Below are 21,775 nucleotides of genomic sequence, written 5' to 3'. Positions count from 1 at the left end.
CCGCATCTGGCCCGCGGGCCGTAGTTTGGGGACCACTGATTTAGAGGCTTCGTGGAGTTTTGATCTGAACTGGATTCAACTGGAAAGTTGATCTTTTTTCTCTCTGATTCATTTTCATCCTGGAACCAGAAATGGTCTGAGAATGGAAACATGGGAATCATTTTCAGTTCAGCTTTGAAGCCATGAAAGACACTTCAAACCTCTTTTCTCTGCTGCTTCTTCCTTCTGCTGACATGAAAATGTTCCTCAAAGCTCCACAGATAAAAAGATGCTTTACTGGAAACTGCAGAGAAACTTCAGCTTCCATCAGAGAAACCAGTTTAACCAGTTTAGAACTGGATGTCCTACAGAAACTCTGATCTTAGAGCAGTTTTCAGGAACATGTGGAACCTGGAAAAAAAAAGATTTTATATATTTTATGTTCATTGTAAAAGCTAAATCTTGAAGTTTTACGTCATCATTGATTCTCAGCTTTAATTTCTCTCAGTTTGTTTTGGTTTTTACTTTTTTAACTCCATATTTCATGTTTTGAGTTTTCTAGAGAACTTCAGGCTCTTTACTGTGATTTTACTGATTTATTCAAACCTCAGAGAATCACTGGGATAATGTGCTGATTGGTTCATGTTTGATTTTCATAATTCTTCTAATGCAATGTGGGTTGCTGGATGTTTAACGACCAAATAAAGTTTTTAAAAAATCTTTGTGTATTTTTATGCAGCTGACTGTGTACACATATAATAACTAAACCTTCATTTTAATCCTCCAGGCCATTTTTGCTGTATTATAAGTTTTCACATTTAGTTTCACAGCTTAAATTAGTAAAAGCAGAAACATCTCAAGTTGATTTCAGCTTTAAGCTACTAATTTAGCCAGCAGTTTATTTTTGCAGTATTCAGACTGAAGATGTTTTTTTAATAAAACAGATGAGAATCAATCTTTTCAATCAAAACTCGATGAATTAAATCAGCTATTGAATTAGAATAATAACTTGCATAAAACTGCCATTTCTGTCTGGTTAATGGTGCAGCAGATCCTGCAGGGGGCGCTCTGGGGCCTCAGTGTTCAGGTCGGTTACAGTCACATCTCCCAGACTCCTGAATCTTCTGGTTCCTTCCTGAAATGATTTCCTGCAATAAAATGTTGGTTGGAAATGAGCAGAAAACTGAGAAAAACCTGAAAAAGTTCAAATCTGACCTAAAGTTTTACAGCTCAACTCATACAAAGGAAAACATGAAAATAAAGGTGTTTATTGTCACCTGGAAGGAGGCGGAGCCTCAGCTGGGTCAGGGGGCGGAGCCTCAGGTGTGTCAGCTCTAGTCAGGTTTGGATCAGAACCGGTTCAGACTCCATGCAGCAGCAGAGCAGAGTCTGTATATTTTTGTTATTTAATAAATTATCTTAAGAAAACGAAATTGATAGAAAGGATATAAGGTTTCTTTTCTTTTTCTTTTTTTGGGGGGTTTTGGGAAAATATATGTAGCATCCCGATCCACACTCCATTCCAGTTCATGGCGGTAATGCACATCAATAAGTTGCTTGCCAACCGCAAAAAAGAAGAAGAAGAAGAAGAGCAGCGTCTGGATCAGGTGAGTGTTCACTTCTTGTTTTGCTGATGTTTTATTTACAATGTTTCAATGTGAAATTAATCCACAGCATAAACAACTAAGCAGGTGTAAGTGAACCAGGGTGTGATATTATTTAAAACAATGTTGTTGCAAGGAAGTAAATTTGGTAAGACTTTATTTGAAGGGGTGCAAGAAAAAAGGACATAGGATTCTTTATAAATGTTGAATTAGGTTTGAATTAGGTCCGCTGTATTTTATATTTCTGTTTTTTTGTAAATGTTTTTGTAGCGATCTGGACAGGTAATGTCCTGTTCTGCAGTGCCGGGGGGCCAGACGGGTGTAAAGATAATTTTCTGGACCCGGACTCAGACCTCAGAGACGCAGAGTGATGGATCCTCTGGGGAGTCAGAGGCAGGAGGCTTAAATGAAGTGAGCTCTGCTACGTGAGCGCTGAGGATTAGAACAAGCAGAAACTATTATTAGTGGTTTATTGTGTTGCTGAGCAGAAACTTGGTGCAGCTTTGGCTATTTTATAAAAGTCTTTATAGATAAAACTGAATCTGATCAACTTGAAAATCTTTATTAATTTAATGAAATAGTCATGGAAAAAAAATCTTGAAATGTTTAAACATAAATAATCTTTAAACTGAAATGTGAACTGGTTGTTATTTTCCATTTATTTCCTGGTAGTGATGATCAGACAGGATTCTTCTCATTAGCAACACACCTCTGCTGTGAGAGGGGGCGGAGCCTCAGGTGGGTCCGGTTCAGGTTCTGGAGAATCGGGTCCAGTTCGTTCCGACTCGGTTTGTGTGAACAGAAGGAGAAGCAAAGATCTGATCAGGTGAGTTTTAACTCCACATTCTTCTGGTTTCCAGTCCTGACTGGGTTTTCTCTCTTTGAGCTGCTGGACAGAACCAGAACCAGAACTGGGCCTGGTTCTGGTTCTGGTTATGATGCAGAACTGCAGCACCTGGTTTCAATCAGGAACTCTGATTTTCTCTGAGTTTTCATCTGTAACCCAGACAACAAGCTGAGTTTGCTCCCAGTTTCATAGTGGAGTCAAACTGGTACCAGTAGGTTCTGAGTGTTTGTGGCCCGGCTGAGATATCTGGGTTCCTGATTGGTGGATGGAAAATATTTCAATATGAAGTCAATAATTTATTGATCAGAGAGGATTTCTCTGGGCTTTTATCAGTAGAAAATCCAGATTGAATCAGACATTTTGGATCAAATGCGTTACTTTATGGACTTTCTGTAATATGGAAAACTTGACCTCTTTCTGACCATCGCTCCATTTCTGAGTCTTTCTGGTTTTAAATGTTTGCTCATTAGAAAATCATAAAATTGTTGGTTGAATCACAGCAATAATTTTCACAGCTGTTTGCCAACTTGCTAGGAAAGTTGTTTTATGTATTTTATATTTGAGTCACTGAATACAATCACGGACATTTCAAATATCCATGTTTTTCCTTTACTCTGATTTTGTTTTAATGAGGAAAATCAAAGTCCCTGGTGAATTAATGAATGAAACGTATTCATACCCCTTTAAATTTCTCACTCTGTTTCATTGCAGCCATTTGCTAATCTCAGAAAAGTTCATATTATTTCTCATTAATGTATACTCAGCATCCCCTCTTGACAGAAAACATACAGAATTGTAGAAAGCTTTGTAAATTTATTAAAAAAAGAAAAACTGAAACATCACATGGTCATAAGTATTCAGACCTTTTGCTCAGTAGAAACCCCTTTTTAGCTTGTACAGCCATGAGTCTTCTTGGAAATGATGCAACTAGTTTTTCACAGCTGGATTTGGGGATCCTCTGCCATTCCTCCTTCAGAACCTCTCCAGTTCCATCGGGTCGGATGGTGAATGTTGGTCATAGAGTTGGATGCAGGCATGCATAACAAATCACATTTTATTTGAAATATATTTACATTTTTCAAGAGTACATTGCCAATATACTATTACAGAATTGTACAAATTGTCAATACATTCAAAATTTGCAGACAACATGCTTATGAAAATTAGTACAATGAAACAATAGGTACACTTTAGAGGAAATGTGAAAAATATTTAACCAAGGACAGAGTATTGTTTTAATTTAATATCACAGTATTCCAGTATTATTGCAAACATACTGACATTTCTCCTTCCTAAGAACAGTGAGGATCAACGGCAGAACATTCCCATTCACTGCACTTTACAGAAACCTACAAAAAAGAACATTTGTATTTTAAAGAGTACAGAAAAATGGCAAAGAAAAAAGTCTGACTTACAATTTTAAGACGTAGCGGACTCGCTATGCATGTGACATCATCAGAACTGATGATGATTGGGACCGGATGCCTGGGCTGGGAAAACATTTCTAGGTTACTTCTTTACCTGTTTATGTTAGAAGTAGAAAAAATAGTCAGCAATATGATAGAATCAGTTGATGTTGAGGCATCAACTATGAAGCTGTTTTCAGTGAGGTCTTAAGGGAGACAATCTACCATCAAATCTTTCCATCCATGATCTGAACACGTTGATCCCTGCAGGGTGGTGAGGGGGGCCGGTGGGGCCCAGCTCCAGCTGTCACCAGACGAGAGGCGGGGTTCACCCTGGACAGGTCACCAGTCCATCGCAGGCACTGAAAGCTAACAACGAATAAAACGTATGAAAGAGAAATGATAAATTAACAAGGAGAATAAATGATGTCCAATTATTTTAAAATCAAATCATGTTTATTAATTGCAGTGATTTATAATTGCTGACGTCAGAGACTCAGAACCTGGTTTTAGAGGAAGAATTGAGCTGAATCAGGAAAACTGAAGTATATTTTGAGGTTGTCAGTAACATTCCTCTGTGGGATCCAAAAGTCAAGATTCTGAGAGTAGCGTTGTTGTCTTGTAATAGGAAGGGCGTAGGTTCGATTCCATCTTCCTCTTGCCACATGTCAACGTGCTTTGGCACCACTGTTTGTATATGTTGGACCTCCCAGCTGTGGTGTTTATCTGTATATGGCAGCCTGAGTCTGTTGAATGTGTAGGTCACTCATAGCACAAAGGCTTCAGCCTGGATGTATTATTGAGTTTTAAATATATAACAAGTTTTCAGACTCTACACTGGTTTCCAAAATATAAACTCTCCAGCTTTTATTTAGCAGCTGAACCAAAATCTGCAAAATAAAAATCCAACTGTTTTGTCAGTTGATCCGAATCTCCGAGCGCAGAGTGTCCTTGCTTTAAATTCACTTAAATGGATCCATGATTAGCTGTAACAATAGATATTTGAGAAATATATATTTTAGAGGTAAAAACAATACAGTAGGGTTTTTACAAAAAAAAAAATGTTAATAAAATATTGTCACATGGACATCCAGGTTGTTGAATTGTACTTAAAAGTATGTATGTGTATATATACACACACACACAGGTATGTGTAGGTGTGTGTGTGTGTGTGTGTGTGTGTGTGTGTGTGTGTGTGTGGGTGGGTGTGTGTGAAGATGAGTGTTGTTGCTGTGTCCATGTCTCCAGGAAGTCCAGCTGGACTCCAGCGTCCAGCCGTCCAACATGTCTAGAGACAGTGGTCCTCATCCATCAAACTGTGGCAGCAGCAGATCTGATCTCAGATCTGTTTGTTCTCTCAGTTCAACCGGAAACAACTGATCGGGTTCATCTTGGTCACAGCTCTGAGATCAGTCTGACTGCAGCCTGGAAACCATCTAGTGGATGTGCTGCGTCACTGACTGCTGCTGGAGAGAGGCTGGAAACACTCACTGATCTGCTCTCTCCTTCCTTCTTCTCTCTGCAGGTTCTGATCTCTGTGAAGTAGAAAATGGTCTCAGTGTCCTGCTGATCCTCAGAGGTTGAAGCTGCAGCAGTTTGAGTCTAAAGAGACTCTGACTGGATCATGATGATGACCTCTGACCTCCAAGGTTTTCCTCCCGTTTATTTTCTCATGTCTGTCATTTAGTGTCTGATATTGTTTGTCTCTTTGGATCAATAAAGATCCAATTCAAACTGGGCTCCATTTAGAGGCTTCATGGAGTTTTGATCTGAACTGGATTCAACTGGAAAGTTGATCTTTTTTCTCTCTGATTCATTTTCATCCTGGAACCAGAAATGGTCTGAGAATGGAAACATGGGAATCATTTTCAGTTCAGCTTTGAAGCCATGAAAGACACTTCAAACCTCTTTTCTCTGCTGCTTCTTCCTTCTGCTGACATGAAAATGTTCCTCAAAGCTCCACAGATAAAAAGATGCTTTACTGGAAACTGCAGAGAAACTTCAGCTTCCATCAGAGAAACCAGTTTAACCAGTTTAGAACTCGATGTCCTACAGAAACTCTGATCTTAGAGCAGTTTTCAGGAACATCCATCACTTATTTGAAAAAAAAAATCTGTCTGTCTGTCTGTCTGTCTGTCTGTCTGTCTAATAGTCATTCTAAATATATTTAAGTAATTAAGTTTTGTATAGTAATTATAGTAACTACTTTATTTTATTCCTCCATGCTATTTAGCTTATTGTACTCATATATTTTAAGCTTGTATCTTTTGTTTGACAGTTTCTTTTAATAAAATCAGAAACATGCATTTCAGTTGATCTGATAATTTTTTAAGCTTCTAATTTAAGGCAGCAGCTTATTTTTTGCATTATTTAGACTTAAGTTGCTTAAATAAAATACATGACGATCATTTAATTTATCGATATTGTTTTTCCTCCAAGTTTCTTAGTTAAGCTGCTTCAAACTATAACAGTAGTTATTTTACTGCCCGGTGTTTTATTTTGATAGATCTTACAGGAAACGTATTTGTAATTTTTCCAACTTTATTGTAGTTGTAATTACCAAGTTTCGCCACCAGAGGGACTGAACTCACTGCTCAGGTCCGCAATCCATACTGGTTAGTGGTAGTCATGGTTACCAATAAAAATAAATAAAAAGGACTCGCTGCTGGGAATGATGCGAGTGTTTAGCGCGGAAGCTAACTGGTTTCCAGCTTCAAACCAGCGGGATAACTGGTTCCCAGTGAGATAAATGAAGGCAGATTCTTCTCCTGGGTTCATGTCAATGTTTTCTCTGTCAGTGTGAACTAGAAGCAGCTCCACAGAGTTGAAAACAGCCGCAGAGACTCTGAGCGGAGCTAACGATGCTAACGATGCTAACAGACTCCAGCAGCAGCTTGTTTTACATACAAGCTGATTATCAGCAGCTGCGGATCTGAACTCTGATGCTGGACAGCAGCGCCTGTTCTTCAGTTCACTAATAATCGATCAAAGTTTTATCATTATTCAATTTTATCATTAACCCTTTCATGCATAGTGGTCACTACAGTGGACAGCTATCTAAAAGCCATTTTCTTGTGCTTCCTGTGGATTTTTATGTTATAAATGCACACAGACCACTGAAGTGGACACTAATGCATCACAAAATATACCATCAACTACTGGCCATCAGCTGCAAATGCAAGAAATTATTTTTGTTAAATACAATATGGCCGACAGACAAAAAAGCATGAGAACAGACCCGGTCCCTCCTTCTACTGTAGACGACTCTTGCAAGTAAAAAAAATATTATGACATCAGATAACCCCTAAGGAACAATACTACTGATGTATTTTTCAAATAACAACTTTGTATTTGGACAAAATTACAATTGATCACATAAAAATAAAAAATAAAAATAAAATTATTTTTACAAAAAAATGTTCCTACCTTTTTTATGCCTTAAGAAAAGAATTTTAAAAAATGGAAAAAAAATTCTGACACAAAGGATCATAATTCATGCATCAGAGGGTTAAGCTCGTCTGAATGATTTTAGTGTGTAGTTACAGTGTGTCACCACAGGAGGGCAGTACAGAGTGAGTAACTTGTTAGACCCAAAAAATAAATCTTCTAAATAATCTTCTGTTTACTACAGTGCTCAAATATTTTTAAAAGCTAAATTGAGTTTTTAATTTTAAAAATATTTATTTGTTTTTTCCCTTTAGATGGTTTTATTCTGCTCAAATCTCAGCTGGTTGACTTTTATTACTAATAAATATGTTTTTCGTAATGTTTATAGTTTTTCCATTCTTTGACTCTCAAAATTACCCACAGTTAATATTTTTGTAAGAATTTTAACTAAATAAAATTTAACGTTTTCTTTTTCCGGTAACTACATTTCCACCTGCCGTTACTATTTCTAAATAGCTGTTATTTACTTTTCGTTTTGAATTATTTTAATAAAGACTCTCCAGTTCTGATAACATAAAGTATGAATCCTGATTCTGCAGATTACTGTCTACAGAATTAAGTCAATATAGTTATTAGAAACTGTTTCGTGAAAAGTATAAAGTTGATCAGTTTTATGATGGTTGAGTGAGTTCTTACTGCCCTCTGGTGGTGAACTGTCGTAACTACAGACATTCTTCAAGTACATTTTTCAGCCGGATGTTTTGTTTATCTTTGTTTTAATGTTCACTTTTATTAAGTCAGAATATGTTAATGCCATTAAATAAGAGTTAAAGAGTTTAACACAGCAGCGATCTTTTAAGATTTAAAACTCTTTATTACAAATATAATATTTAAAATATTTCAAAAATAATATTTGAGTCGGAAACGGTGGATATAACTGAGGAAGATTGTTAGTTTTTCTCTATATAAAGTGGAGAAGTGGATATTAAATGTATTTTGCGGATTTTGCGGTCCGACTGGAAGAACGTGAGGAGAGTGGTGCGGACAGCAGAAAGGATCATCGGGGCCCCCCTTCCCTCCATTCAGGACATTTCATCCCAGCGCTGCGTGTCCCGAGGCCGAAACATCATCAGTGACCCCTCACACCCCCACCATGGACTGTTCTCCCTGCTGCCCTCTGGAAAGAGGTTCCGCAGCATCCGGTGCAGGTCCACCTGGTTCCGAAACAGCTTTTTCCCACTTGCCATCAGACTGCTGAACTCTTAACTGGACTGCACTTAAAATCTGGTCTCCATTTTATACCTTGCACATGTACAGAGCTAAATAACTTATATTTTACTGTCATTCCTGCACTTTATATTCTATATTTATAGTTATATTCATATTTTATACTGTATTTTATTTTATTCTGGAGTAACCTCACAACACTGAAAGCTCAAAACATTGTCCTGAGCCGTATGCAACGAAATTTCGTTCTGTATACACCCTGTGCATGCAAAATGACAATAAAGTCAGTCTAAGTCTAAATAATGCAGCATTATCAGGACTGTAGTTCCCACTATGGCCACCAGAGGGCGGAAATATCCCGTTCTGAATCTAGAGGTGAGTTTGTAGAGCTGCAGCTGGTTTCTGTCTTCTAAGTTGATCACGTTTATATCACTCATTATAAATATTATTAAAATGAATAATTTAATGTTAATATTAACTCTTCTGCCTACTTTAACATGCAATCAGTGTTTTATCGGTCAGTATGAACTAGAAGCAGCTCCACGGAGTTGAAAACAGCCGCAGAGACTCTTAACGGAGCTAGCGATGCTAACAGACTCTGGCAGCAGCTTCAGAGGAGCTTTGGCTCCATCAGAGCTGAAACGAAGCTCTACAACTCTGGTTTAGACGCTGATTGTGCGGTTAGAAGTTAGGAGAATATTTATGATCGATTAAATTATCCTGGAAACATTCAGAAGATTGATGCAGAAGAAGCAAACTGAACTTCTCTCAGAGCAGGGCGGTTATTGCCCTCTAGTGGACTCAGATGGCAACTACAGCTTCTCTAATAAGCTAGAGAATTTACACACCATATTCACTTCCGGTAGGTACTTTCACATTAAGAGCTACAGAAACGAGTTAATATTCTCGGTTAGCTTTCATATTAAATAATGTTTCAGTTTTTCTTTTTCCTCCCTGAAATGTTTATTCAAAAGCACCAAATTAAACTGCTGAGGTTTTCAACCACCACTATATAATTTTCCTATTCCTAGATAGTCATGTCAAACAGATAAAAGTATTTAAATAAAATTAATAGCAGCAACATATTATTTTATGTGTAATAAATTTATTCACAGATTAATTCAGTCATACAATTAACCAAGTAATATTAACTAGTTATAATTTAAGCTTTAACTTTTTATATTTAGTTTTTCTCCATTAGATATTTTCATCCTGCTCAATGCTCTGATCTCAGCGGGTTGAATTTTATCACAAGCACATTTTCATTGTTTATATTTTTCAGGCTTTGATTCTCATATTTACCGACAGTTTATCTTTTTGAGAAGATTTTTCTGAAGTAAGTTTAATTTTTTTTTCCATTTATTAACCCTGTAGTGGCTCTTTAACAACATTAATTTAAGTTGATTTTATTTGAACTGATAAAAGTGAAATGAGAACAAATTAAGTTAAACAAATGATCTGGTTGAGTCAACATGAATAGGAATGCCTGTAGTTACGATAGTTCACCACCAGAGGGCAGTGAGCGCTCATAATCCACCATTAAAGATAAAAATAGTTTGTTCTGCTGGTTTTCTGCTGAATCCAAGAAAAAAGCTGCTCAGCTTCAAATCACTAACAGCAAAACAGAAATAGTTAAAGTTTTCTATCTTTATTCTAGTTTTGTTTCACTCTGTAAACTCAAATTGAACTGTTAATATTTATTCAGATGAATTAAACTTTGATTCTAGACGCTGAAGAAAACACAAGTGTGACTTTGTGTGAAAAAAGAAATTGAAACCAACTTTGGTCTCCTTCAGAACAGCGTCCATTTTGACCCGCAGGATGGAAATAACTTGTTGACTTGTTAACAGAGGTAAGTGTTGCTGCTCCGAGTCCCTCCGTGTCTCTCGGCTCTCTGGACCTTTCCTGACCGATGAGAGGCTTTCAAGACACAAAGAGTCTCCTGGTTCTGGAGAGACTGACGTTTTTCATGATCCAACACCAGATACTTCACACACAGTGATTACTGTAGGAAGAAATATTCCAAATTATGCAACAAATTTATTTTTAAAGTTGAAACCAGCCTGCTCCATGTTTTTCTAAGAATATTTTGCTGTTTAAACCAGAATGCAGAACTGATGTTTCAGGCCAAATAAATTTTATTTGAGTTGTTCTACATTAAACCCACAGTCAGTTTCTTAATCTGTGGTAAATACCATCTGGGGCCCGATTGTTATCCTGACCATATGGGTCCAATTTGAAGTGCTGTTATTTATTATTTAGCATTTGGTGAAATATGCATTTTCATATCAGTCAGGTAATTATAAACCCTGTATTGTTAACTATTCCATCATAAAAAGCAGTTTTTTCCTATTTCTCTCTTTAATGACACACTTCCACCCCTCCTAGATGAATTAGATGAATCAGTTCATTTCTACAGCAGGTAGAGATAAGAGAGAACCAGCAGGACACTGACCAGCCAATCAGATGTTCTCCTGACTGAGAAAGTGGGATAATATCTCATCTCTGCAGTAGGTTGGGTTTTTAAAGCTCTTCATAACCTCTTAAAACATCCTGATGAAAAATGAATCAAACCTACTTTAGACTATTTTATCTCCAGGTTTCAACACCTTGTCCAACAATCCCCTGATCAAAGTCCCACTGAACTACAGAAAAACGACATATTTCTGTCCATGAATGTACAAAAACACCAACCAAGTAATGAATGTAACAGCATGGATGAGAGCTTGTAACAAAGGCACAAAACAAAGGATTTGCCTCATTGTTCTAATGGATGTTATCGGTTTAATTAACTGACTCCTTTGTTTTCTTTACCTCGAGGTTGAAGTTCTGGAGTCAAATAAACCCAAATGTTTCATTTTGTCTCCTAGAAATTCATTGATGGCCCAAATGAGAAAGACTCAGGGGACTCATATAATAATAATGTTGTATGGCCTCCATCACAAGGGCAGATGCAAACAATTTATTTGTAGAAATTTACAATAGAAAATGTTAAATATTTGTCAATCATATATTTTTTGTTTTGTTTTGTTTTTTCTCCAACTGAGAATCGACAACCAGACAGTCAAGAAATAAAATGTTAGATATCACTGTTTTTAATTTTTTTATTTAAGTGTTTTTTTAAAAAGGAAAACTAGAAAGAAAATGTATTTATAATAAAGCAGATGCTGAGTTTCTCTAATAAATAACACCTGGACTCTGAAAACACTGATATAAAGGTCTAATAAAAACACAAGATATTTATTAAGTTTTATTGTTACAGGAGCAATGAAGAAATATTTTAGTAAACAATTATATGGTTTCATTTCAAAGGTTAAGTTTTAATGTGTTAAAACTTTCCTCTGAAAACTGCTGATAATTTTTTATGTTTCCTAAATAAAAGTGTTTGAAACACTAAAATGTTGTACATATGTGTAAGTATGTAGTTGTAAATAGTTGTCTCAGAGCTGAATCTACTTCCTGTTTGGTTCTGATTGGTCCATTCAGAGAGAAACCAGCCGCTGAGCTGCAGTAGCGTCAAGGTCCAGTTCTCCCAGTGCAGTAGTTCAATCAGCCACTAGAGGGCGCAGGACGTCTCCAGCTCCTCGTGGTTCTTCTTCAGCTGATTTTCTGCAGGTTTTCTGCTTTCTTGGGTTGATAAACAGGAAGTGTGAGGATGGCAGCTTCACCTTCATCGTCCTCCTCTTCCTCAGCTGCAGCATCAGTGATCCTAGAGGTCCAGTTCATCTCCTGCTGATGCTTCCAGTTCTTCTGGGTTTCTGCTGCTCAGCTTCAGATCTGCTTCACTGACAGCTTCAGCTTTTCTGTCTGGACTAACAGATGATTGATTCTCTGCTGGAAACGGTGATGGTGCAGCAGATCCTGCAGGGGGCGCTCTGGGGCCTCAGTGTTCAGGTCGGTTACAGTCACATCTCCCAGACTCCTGAATCTTCTGGTTCCTTCCTGAAATGATTTCCTGCAATAAAATGTGGCTGGAAATGAGCAGAAAACTGAGAAAAACCTGAAAAAGTTCAAATCTGACCTAAAGTTTTACAGCTCAACTCAATGTTGATACAAAGGAAAACATGAAAGTAAAGGTGTTTGTTGTTACCTGAAAGGGGGAGGAGCCTGAGGTGCTTCTATGCTTAAAGTTACCTGGAAGGGGGCGGAGCCTCAGGTATGGATCAGGATCAGGACTAACCAGTTCAGACTCCATTTAGCAGCAGAGCAGAGTCTGGATCAGGTGAGTTTTCACTTCTTCTTGTTTTCCTCTCTCTGGGTTTTCTCTCTGTGGAGGAACCAGAACCAGAACTCGACCCGGTTCTCCTTCAGAACCAAGCTGCTGGCTTCATGGAGCTGTGGTTCTGGTCGGGTTCTGGTTTCCTGCTGATCAGAACCAACAAACTTTTTTAAAGCTGCAGTTTCCTGTTGCTGAGTTGAACTGGTTCCAGTATCTTTACTGGTTCTGCTGCTCTTCCTCCTGATGTCAGAAACCTCTGACCTCAGAGACTCACATCTGGTTTTAGAGGAAGAATTGAGCTGAATCATTAAAAACTGGTTTCCAGGATGAAATTGTAGATTCTGGCTCAGTTTTCTGAATAAATTCTAGTTTGTCTCCTGCAGAGCAACACGTCCTGCTCCGTATTTCTGTTCAGTTGTTTCATAACGAGCCTCTGATGACATCACAAGAGGCATCATTAGAGCATTCCTGCAGTACACTCTCCCAGTAACAGACTGGGACACCAGTGGGTCTCTGATTATGATTCATGTCTGCAACTTCCTCATCAGGACTTCAGTTCAGAACCAGTTGTTTAAGCCCCGCCCCTTTAGAGCAGCAGGTAAACATTTGTTCTGTTGCTGGAATCTGGATGGACCTGTTGGTCCTGGTTCTGTAGCTCCGAGCTCGGTCAGTGTTTCTGGTTGTTTTCAGACTGGAGAAATGAAATGAAGGGCAAAGGAGGGCAGATCAGCCAGAAATTATTCTCAAGAGTCGCATTACTTCAACATCAGATACTTCTAGATAAAAGTACAAAGTGCAGCATCATAAAAATACTCCTGAAATGCTATTTTTAAAAAGTAACTCAAGTAACAGAGTAACTGTAAGTAGTTACTACCCACCTCTCTCTCTCTCTCTTTATATACACACACACACACCCACACACACACACACACACACACACACACACACACACACACACACACACACACACACACACACACACACACACATGAATCAATAAAGAAGAAAGAAATGTTGCTCAGAGGGAGCAGGCTGTAGCAAAACTTTCCTTTCTTACAAATAATTTGTGCAAAATACAGTGAATTATGCTAAAAATAATTTATTCTGTTACAATATATTTAGGTGTACATGTTATGAGACAGCATATTGTTTAAATGTATTGAGTTTTAGATTTTTTAAAATTGATGTAATTCAGTTCAGGCTTTCATTTCCATAAATCCGCTCCACACTTTCTAACAAACATTTGTTTCATTTCAGCTCCAGATAATTGTTTCTTAGATTCATTTTCCTCTTAAATTGTTTCTCCTTCTCTTTCACTGAATGTTTTCCAGTAGTAAACTTTGTTTTGCTTTATTTAATATTTTAGAGTTTTGAAGCCAATTAAATGTCCAAATTTTGAGTATTTAGGTTTTTAGAAACAGTGGATTTATCTGATTTCTGAACCCAGCATCATGGAGGATTCTTGTTGCTCTTTTTAATGTTGAATTATCTCTAGAAAACTCGTATATTAGTCAGAACCTGAGAAAACATTGTGGCAGTAAACAATAACCAACAAGTTATAGTTTAACAGGTTTTAATTTCCCCGTTCTAGAACGATGTCTGGCCATGTTGGATTGTGTTTCCAGCAAACTTTCTGATTCCACCAAACAAAGCAGGAGGAAAACAAACATGAATGTCGTTGAATCAGTTCAATCAGTTCATTTTGTGCTGCAGATTCACAGCAAACGTTTTCTGGAGGAAGTTGATCAGGTAAATAAAAAATACCAGAAATGTTTAGTGGCTGAGACAGACGAGCAGGAAGGTTAATGTTTGTTCTGTCTGCTGGAATCTGGATGGACCTGTTGGTACTGATTCTGTAGCTCTGAGCTCAGTCACCACTCCCTGTTCCTCCCAGACTGACTGAAAACACAAGATGGAGGTCAGTGATCAGTAACAGGACAGAGCAGAAATAAAAATAAAGTCAACAATAGTCTGATAATAAAGGAGAAGGCAGTGTTCTGATCCAGATGTTTGGATTAAAGATGGAAGCTCAGAGTCAGGAGTTTTGGTTTTGGTTCTTTCTCTCTGATCAGACGGTTCTTCTTCCTGCCTGCTGTGACCCGATGTTTGGATCAGAAACTGAGTGAACTCTTTCGTCCATCTGAAGGTGAAGTCAGAACGTTCCAGAAACAGCAGCTCAGATACAAACTGAAGGTTTTAATGGACCTGCTGAACTGCAGCTGGTTCTGGGTTAACTGGTCCAGTTTGTGTCTCTGCCGGTCTCTGAGGTTCTGACTCTCAGCAGAACATCTTCCTCTAAACCAGATCTGGACCTGAATGGTTCCAGAACCGCTGCTCTCTAACAGGAGCCGCTCCAACATGGCAACAAGCCGCTGAGTTCAGGACCAACACTTCACTGCTTCATAGGAAATGTTCACTCCTTCATTCACTACATCTGACCTCAGTCTGGATGTTTCTACAGACCTGGATCAGGATCCAGTTCAGACCTGGAAACGGCATCATGGAGGAGTGGACGACTCAAAGTTATCAAGTTTATTAGCATAAGACATTACAGCAACTGGGCAGTTTAAAGTTTTACATAATAAGCAAAAAAGCAACATTACATTATAGTGGAAAAATAAAGAAAAGTTATAAAAAGTTGTAATACAGAAAAGAGTTACTTTATTTTCTAGTTATTATGTTTCAAAGGCAACTCTAAACAGGCTAATGGTTTTTAGTCTTGATTTCAGCTGTTCTGCTGTTTTCTGGAAGTTTGTTCCAGATTTGTGGTGCATAGAAGCTGAATGCTGCTTCTCTGTGTTTGGTTCTGGTTCTGGGGATGCAGAGCAGAACCAGAACCAGAAGACCTGAGAAGTCTGGAAGGTTGATACAACACCAGCAGATCTTTAAGCCGTTCAGTAATTTATAAACTAACAACAGTATTTTAAAGTCTATTCTCTCAATGGAAGGAGTTTAGAACTGGGTGATGTGATCTATCTTTCTGGTTTTAGTCAGAACGCCAGCAGCAGCGTTCTGATTTATGTGATTGTGAAGGTCAGAAACTCTTATCTTTAGTTTCCAGCTGTAATAACTGAAGCTGTGCATTGACTCTAGATCTTTCCTCTGTAGGTTCAAACATAACTTCAGTTTTGTTTGTGTTCAGCTGGAGAAGGTTTTGGTAAATCCAGATATTTATCTATTCTAAGGATGTGTTCAGTGATTGGATGGTTCAGAGTCACCTGGTGACATCATAATGTAGAGCTTTGTGTCATTTAGTCTTGGTAAATAATCTGATTATTTTGTTATAACCTGACCAAGCAGGAAATTATTAAGGATAGGAGGGGCCCCAGGACTGAACCTTGAAATAACCCCACAGGTGATTTCTGTCGTTCCAATGAGAAGTTACCTGTTGACACAGAGAAATCCCTGTTCTTTAGTCAGACTGGAACCAGTGAAGTACTTGGTGTTTTCTGCTGGTTCATGTTTTCTTGTTTTGTTTTTGGCAGAAGCTCTTTGTTGCTGATTGAAAGACCAAGAAGTTTGATGTCAAAATTCCAGATTTATTAAGACAAAACCCACCTGACTTTAAAAGGTGTTTAATTCTCAGAAATCTCTGAGGTTGTGCTGGAATCAAGTTCCTCTGATCCTCTGAATCTATGATGGGAACCAGCTTTCTGCTCCACAGGACAGTTACTGGAACTGGATCACTGGGACTGACTGGTTCTGGTTTCTCTCTCAGGACGTCCAGAAGATGGAAGATCTGGATCTGAAAAAGGACAGAGCAGAATCTCCAGGATCCATCAGTCCATCCATGAGGAGTGATTTCTCCAAAGATCATCCTCCAGACATCAGTACTGAACCTGGACCATCAGAACCAGAGTAAGAAACCAGTTTCTATCTGGTGGATGTGACTCTGCAGAGACCAACCAGGGTTTAACTTTGATTTCTGATTAGAATCTGATGCAGAGATAAAAAAATATAATAATAATTTAAACCATTTTAATTTAATAGTGACCTTATCTGGGATTTGAGTTACCAGAACCAACCGGGGAGGAAAAACTGTGTTCTGAGGTTCTGACCCAGTTTCTGGTCTCTAGTTTGTGGTGGATCTTCATGAACATCTTCAGCTCCAGCCTGTTGATAGTGAACTATTTCACTGATGAATGAATGTCTTTACTTGTCCAGGGTGAACCCCAGCTCTCGCCTGATTACTGCTGAACACCAGTCCCTCCATGACCCTGCAAAGATAAGAAGTGATGAACGATGGAGGGATGGATGGAGGAAAGATCTTCCAGGATGGATGGAGAGGAGCAGCTGTGCTCCAGGTGAAGCCTAACACCTCCAATCAGAGTTTCCTCCTATCATCTTTGTTGAACCAGACTCGTGTTTTTTATAGTTGAAATGTGGAAATTCAAGATTGGAAAAGTCTTTTTGTGATTCTTTCAGCTAAATCTGAGTTTTTCCAGGTGGTGTAAATGGAATATATGTGTTGATGATCCACTGATTGTCTCTAAATACAACAAACACTTTATAGAATCAATATGATGAGGCTTACAACTTACTTTATCTTGGTTCTACCACATCACAATGTTAAGAGGAATTAAATGGCAAACAGGACGGCTAAAGAGAGTGCCATTTGAGTGTTGGTTGATACTAATGATGATGATACTTAATCACTGCGGGTCACTTTCTACCTGAACTTTAACCTTATGGAGGCAACATGAGTCTGAGTCAGCATGAAGACAGACCAGAACAAAGTTACCTGAACTCAGGCTGGAAAAACTCTGAATGTTCATTGAAGTGATTCACAGAAACTCTTTTAATATTTTAATTTAATTTTAATAACATCAGGGTCACAAAGACTCTGTCTGGTTCAACTCCCAGCTAAAACGCTCACAGTGTCTCCAAACAGCATCAATCAGTCGGTGCAGACATGATTTATACCACAGATAATATAGAAAACTTGAATTCATTACATTGATCTGTTTAATGAGATGGGCTGAAGGTTCAGACATTCCCAATCTGCAGACATGAAGTCGTCTCTAATTCAGGTTAATCTTGATCCTAGAAAGTCAGTCTGTCCTGCTCTGTTATTCCAGATTAATGTTCATATAAACACATTTATTCAGACAGTTTGAGGCACATGAGGCTCTGGGTCAGAGTGAGTCCTCATCAGTTTAAGATGGAGTCCATCAGACAAACAGCTGGCTGCCTGACCAACAGGCTCTGACATTCAGTAACTTTTATTTACGTTAATTTATGTTAAATTAGTTTGAGGTTATCCACCTGTCCCAGTGGATACTGGACTTTGTGAACTGGTACCAGTAGAGGCACCACCTGATCAGTCCAGGGCAGTGGCAGCTTCTGATACGGGCAACCGCCCAGGTCAGATTGTTGTGGGGGGCGACATAAGAGCTCCTCACGTCAGATGCAAACTGGATGACAAACCAACATTACTGCTAAGCTTTTTCTGTATTTTTACAGGGTTAGTGGTCAGTTCAGTGAATGAACTGAATCAAATCACTTAATGAACTGATTTGTTCCTTTCTGAGTTCAGTTCAGTTCATCATGGCGGTGTGGAGTAAAACTTTAATGTTCTGAATAACAGAACATCGTCTGGGTGGAGAGGGAGGGACTGCTGTTGATGTCTGAGGGAACGTGATTTATGATTCCTTCATGGAAACAAATTACTAACATCACTCCCATCCAGACCAGCTCCAGAGGAGTTTAGCTGGGGGGGAATGGATTATTTTGAGGGGCAGAGTAAACAGGCTTTTAATTTACATAAACAAGTGTTTATGTAATGTTTCAATAAAAGAACCATATTTATTAAAACAACAAATAATTCTGATGTAAACTTGACATGTATAAAATTCTGACTTAAGCTGACTTATTATGCTGAAATTAGCATAAACATTAGCTTATATGTTGCAGAAATCTTAGAGTCTAATGTTTCCAGTGCCTGAAGTCCATTTCTTCTACTCAGAGGGCACAGATGCAGGAACTGAGGGAGCCCCTACTGTATCAAATTAAGATGAAATAACAGAAAGTTGGCCACTCTGAGGTAAAAAAGAAAATAAACAAAAACAGCTTCCAGTCCAGGGTGGACAATGCCTCCCGATGCCCGCCCATGCTGCCAGGCCTGGTCTCTCCCTTCATCCCCATCGTCTTAACAGAGTAGAAACAGTAAAGAGAAAACAGCAATGACTAGAGCTATGGCAGCCTCCCTCTGTCCGTCTGCTCCAGGGCAGCTGTGGCTACAATGTAGCTCCCCGCCATCAGTGTGTGAATGACAGAATGTAGTGTGAAGTGCTTTGGAGTCCTCTGGACTAGATAAAGAGTTATGCAAGTGCAGATATTTTACCATTTAATAAAACCGTATAGAGCACCGACACACTTCTTGCTGAACTGTGGATCAAAACAGATTTTCAGCAGGAACATCTGTCTTGATTTTCCTCCACCCTTTTGTGGAGGCGACTGCTACTGTAAAGTGGCTTGGAAAGGTCAGCATAATGTAGGCATATGGTGGAAGTTTACTGCCAAAAATCAAAAGCTTACATTTTTAATTTGAAAGTTTGATCTTTTTCCACTTAAAACTTCTGCTCTCTTTGAAGTAATCTCTGTTCTCCCTCAAATCTTTGTTTTTATGCTCAGATCAGAACACCGTTAACAAACCTCTCTTCTCTGCTTGTGAATTGCCCTGGATGCTTTAAAATAATAATTAAAAACAAAAAAAATATTTTCATAATGTGAACAGTAGTAAACCTGTTTAATATATTAGTGGCGGATAACACCATAAACATGAGCTAATGTAAAATAAAATAAATGGAAGATGAGTAGATGTTTTAATTTACAATGAAGTTAATTTCAGGATTTATAACTCACCATTATAATATATTTGAGAAAATGATTTAATCAGATGCTAATCATAAACAGTTTGATTTAGAAACTGAGGCTCTTCGGAGCATAAACTCTCCTTTCAGGTTGGCATTTTCAAAATAAGGTTCTTTTCCCTTCATCTTGTTGGTTCTCCTCATTTTCATTTCCACTTGTCATTTCTGGATTTTCTTCCATTTCCACACATTTCAAAGTGAAAGGGTTGAATGTCTCTCAATGTGCAAAAAATTACTGATGTGGCTGGAAGGAGTTTGCATTTAGCAGCTTCATCTACCCAGAATGCATTGCAGCACAAACAGCATTCCAACTTCCAAGTGACAATATTTTGTTTATTTTTAGCAAAACTGAACAGGCTACAATGTTTCCACTCTTTTTTCTACATTTGAAATAAAAATTGATCAGCCAATTTTTTTCAACTAATCTTGGATCCTTCATGTTTCTATTGGCTGTAACAAGATTTCATCTCAGCTATTGCTGCCTTTCTATCACAAACCATTAACAAGTAACTGGCCAGGCATACCTAATAAAGTGGCCAGTTTGGTTCTTTGTTTCCAGCACAGTGCTCAAAAAGAATGCCACTTCAAATTAAACAATTGGGTAAAACTCTAAGGTCAGAGGTCACTCTGTGGGAAACATGTGAAATTAACTGAAACCTTCAAACAGAGAAACCATGAAAGTTTTAATGAACAAAACTGATTCCCAACATCTTTGTGCAGCAAGAACCTTTTATTTATTTGCTTTTTTCTTTTATCCGTCACCTCAGTGAGCACAAGACTGAGTTTCATTCATAAACCCTACATTTCCTCAATGACTGAAGTTGGAATTACTTTCAGGTTGCAACACCTTGGCAGAAAATAATTTGTTTTCTGTAATTATTTTTCCGTCATAGAAGTTCATACACAAACCCTTCTTAGAATATCTGAAATGGTTTTATTGTGTTTTTTTCCTTCAGATTTTGATATTCAGTATCAGCCTGACCTTAAAGAGTTTCTGAAGATGAAGTTCCAGAGTCTCTCTGAAGCTGGAAATCAAACCGTTCTGAACCAGATCTACACAGAGCTCCACATCACAGAGGGGTTAACTAGAGAGGTCAACCAGGAACATGAGGTCAGACACATTGAAACAGCATCCAGGAAACAAGAAACAATCAGAAGAGAAGACATCTTTAAAGTCCCACCTGGAAGAGATCAACCAATCAGAACAGTGATGACCATGGGAGTGGCTGGCATTGGGAAAACACTGTTAACACAGAAGTTCACTCTGGACTGGGCTGAAGGCAAAACCAACCAGAACATTGATTTCATATTTCCATTCACTTTCAGAGAGCTGAATATGTTGAAAGAAGAAAAGTTCAGCTTATTAGGACTGATTCATAAATTATTTTCTAAAACCAAAGAAATCAGCAGCTTTGAAACGTTCCAGGTTCTGTTCATCTTTGATGGTCTGGATGAAAGTCGATTTACTCTGGATTTCAAGAACAATCCGATCCTGACTGATGTTACAGAGTCCAGCTCAGTGGATGTTCTGGTGACAAACCTCATCAGGAGGAAACTGCTTCCCTCTGCTCTCCTCTGGATAACCACACGACCTGCAGCAGCCAATCAGATCCCTGCTGAGTGTGTTGGCATGGCAACAGAGGTCAGAGGGTTCACTGACCCCCAGAAGGAGGAGTACTTCAGGAAGAGATTCAGAGATGATGAAGAGAAGGCCAGCAGGATCATCTCCCACATCCAGAAATCAAAAAGTCTCCACATCATGTGTCACATCCCAGTTTTCTGCTGGATCACTGCTAAAGTTCTGGAGGATGTGATGAAGACCAGAGAGGGAGAAAAACTGCCAAAGACTCTGACTGAGATGTACATAGCATTCCTGGAGGTTAACTTCGCAATCAAGAAGGAAAAGTATGATGGAGGAAAAAAGACAAGATCAATCTGGAGTCCAAAGAACAAGAAGCTGATTGAGTCTCTAGGAAAACTGGCTTTTGAGCAGCTGCTGGAGGGAAACCTGATCTTCTATGACGAAGAGCTCAAAAAGTGCGGCATCAACATCAAAGATGCTGCGTTGTTCTCAGGAGTGTTCACTGAAATGTTTAAAAGAGAGAGAGGGACGTGCGACATCTCCGTCTACTCCTTTGTTCATCTGAGCATCCAGGAGTTTCTGGCTGCAGTCTACATGCTCCACTGTTTCACCAGCAGGAAGTCAGAGGTGATCAAGACGTTTCTGGGAGAAG

The 21,775-nt window shown here is 38.5% G+C and overlaps 1 protein-coding gene and 1 long non-coding RNA gene across 2 annotated transcripts in view; both read left to right on the top strand.

Moving 5' to 3' along the window:
• The window catches only part of LOC116716305 (uncharacterized), a 110,794-nt gene that overhangs the window by 7,107 nt on the left and 81,912 nt on the right, over positions 1-21,775 (top strand). The gene's annotated exons all lie outside the window — the stretch shown is intronic.
• Positions 18,248-19,957, top strand: LOC116715985 (uncharacterized). Its single transcript, XR_004338321.1, has 2 exons — positions 18,248-18,967; positions 19,740-19,957. It is a non-coding gene; the product is annotated as an uncharacterized LOC116715985 (long non-coding RNA).

This window comes from Xiphophorus hellerii, chromosome 24 (genome assembly GCF_003331165.1).
Source record: "Xiphophorus hellerii strain 12219 chromosome 24, Xiphophorus_hellerii-4.1, whole genome shotgun sequence".
NCBI lineage: Eukaryota > Metazoa > Chordata > Actinopteri > Cyprinodontiformes > Poeciliidae > Xiphophorus > Xiphophorus hellerii.
The sequence above is the reverse complement of the archived record's forward strand: the minus strand, read 5'-3'. Positions and strand labels throughout refer to the sequence as shown.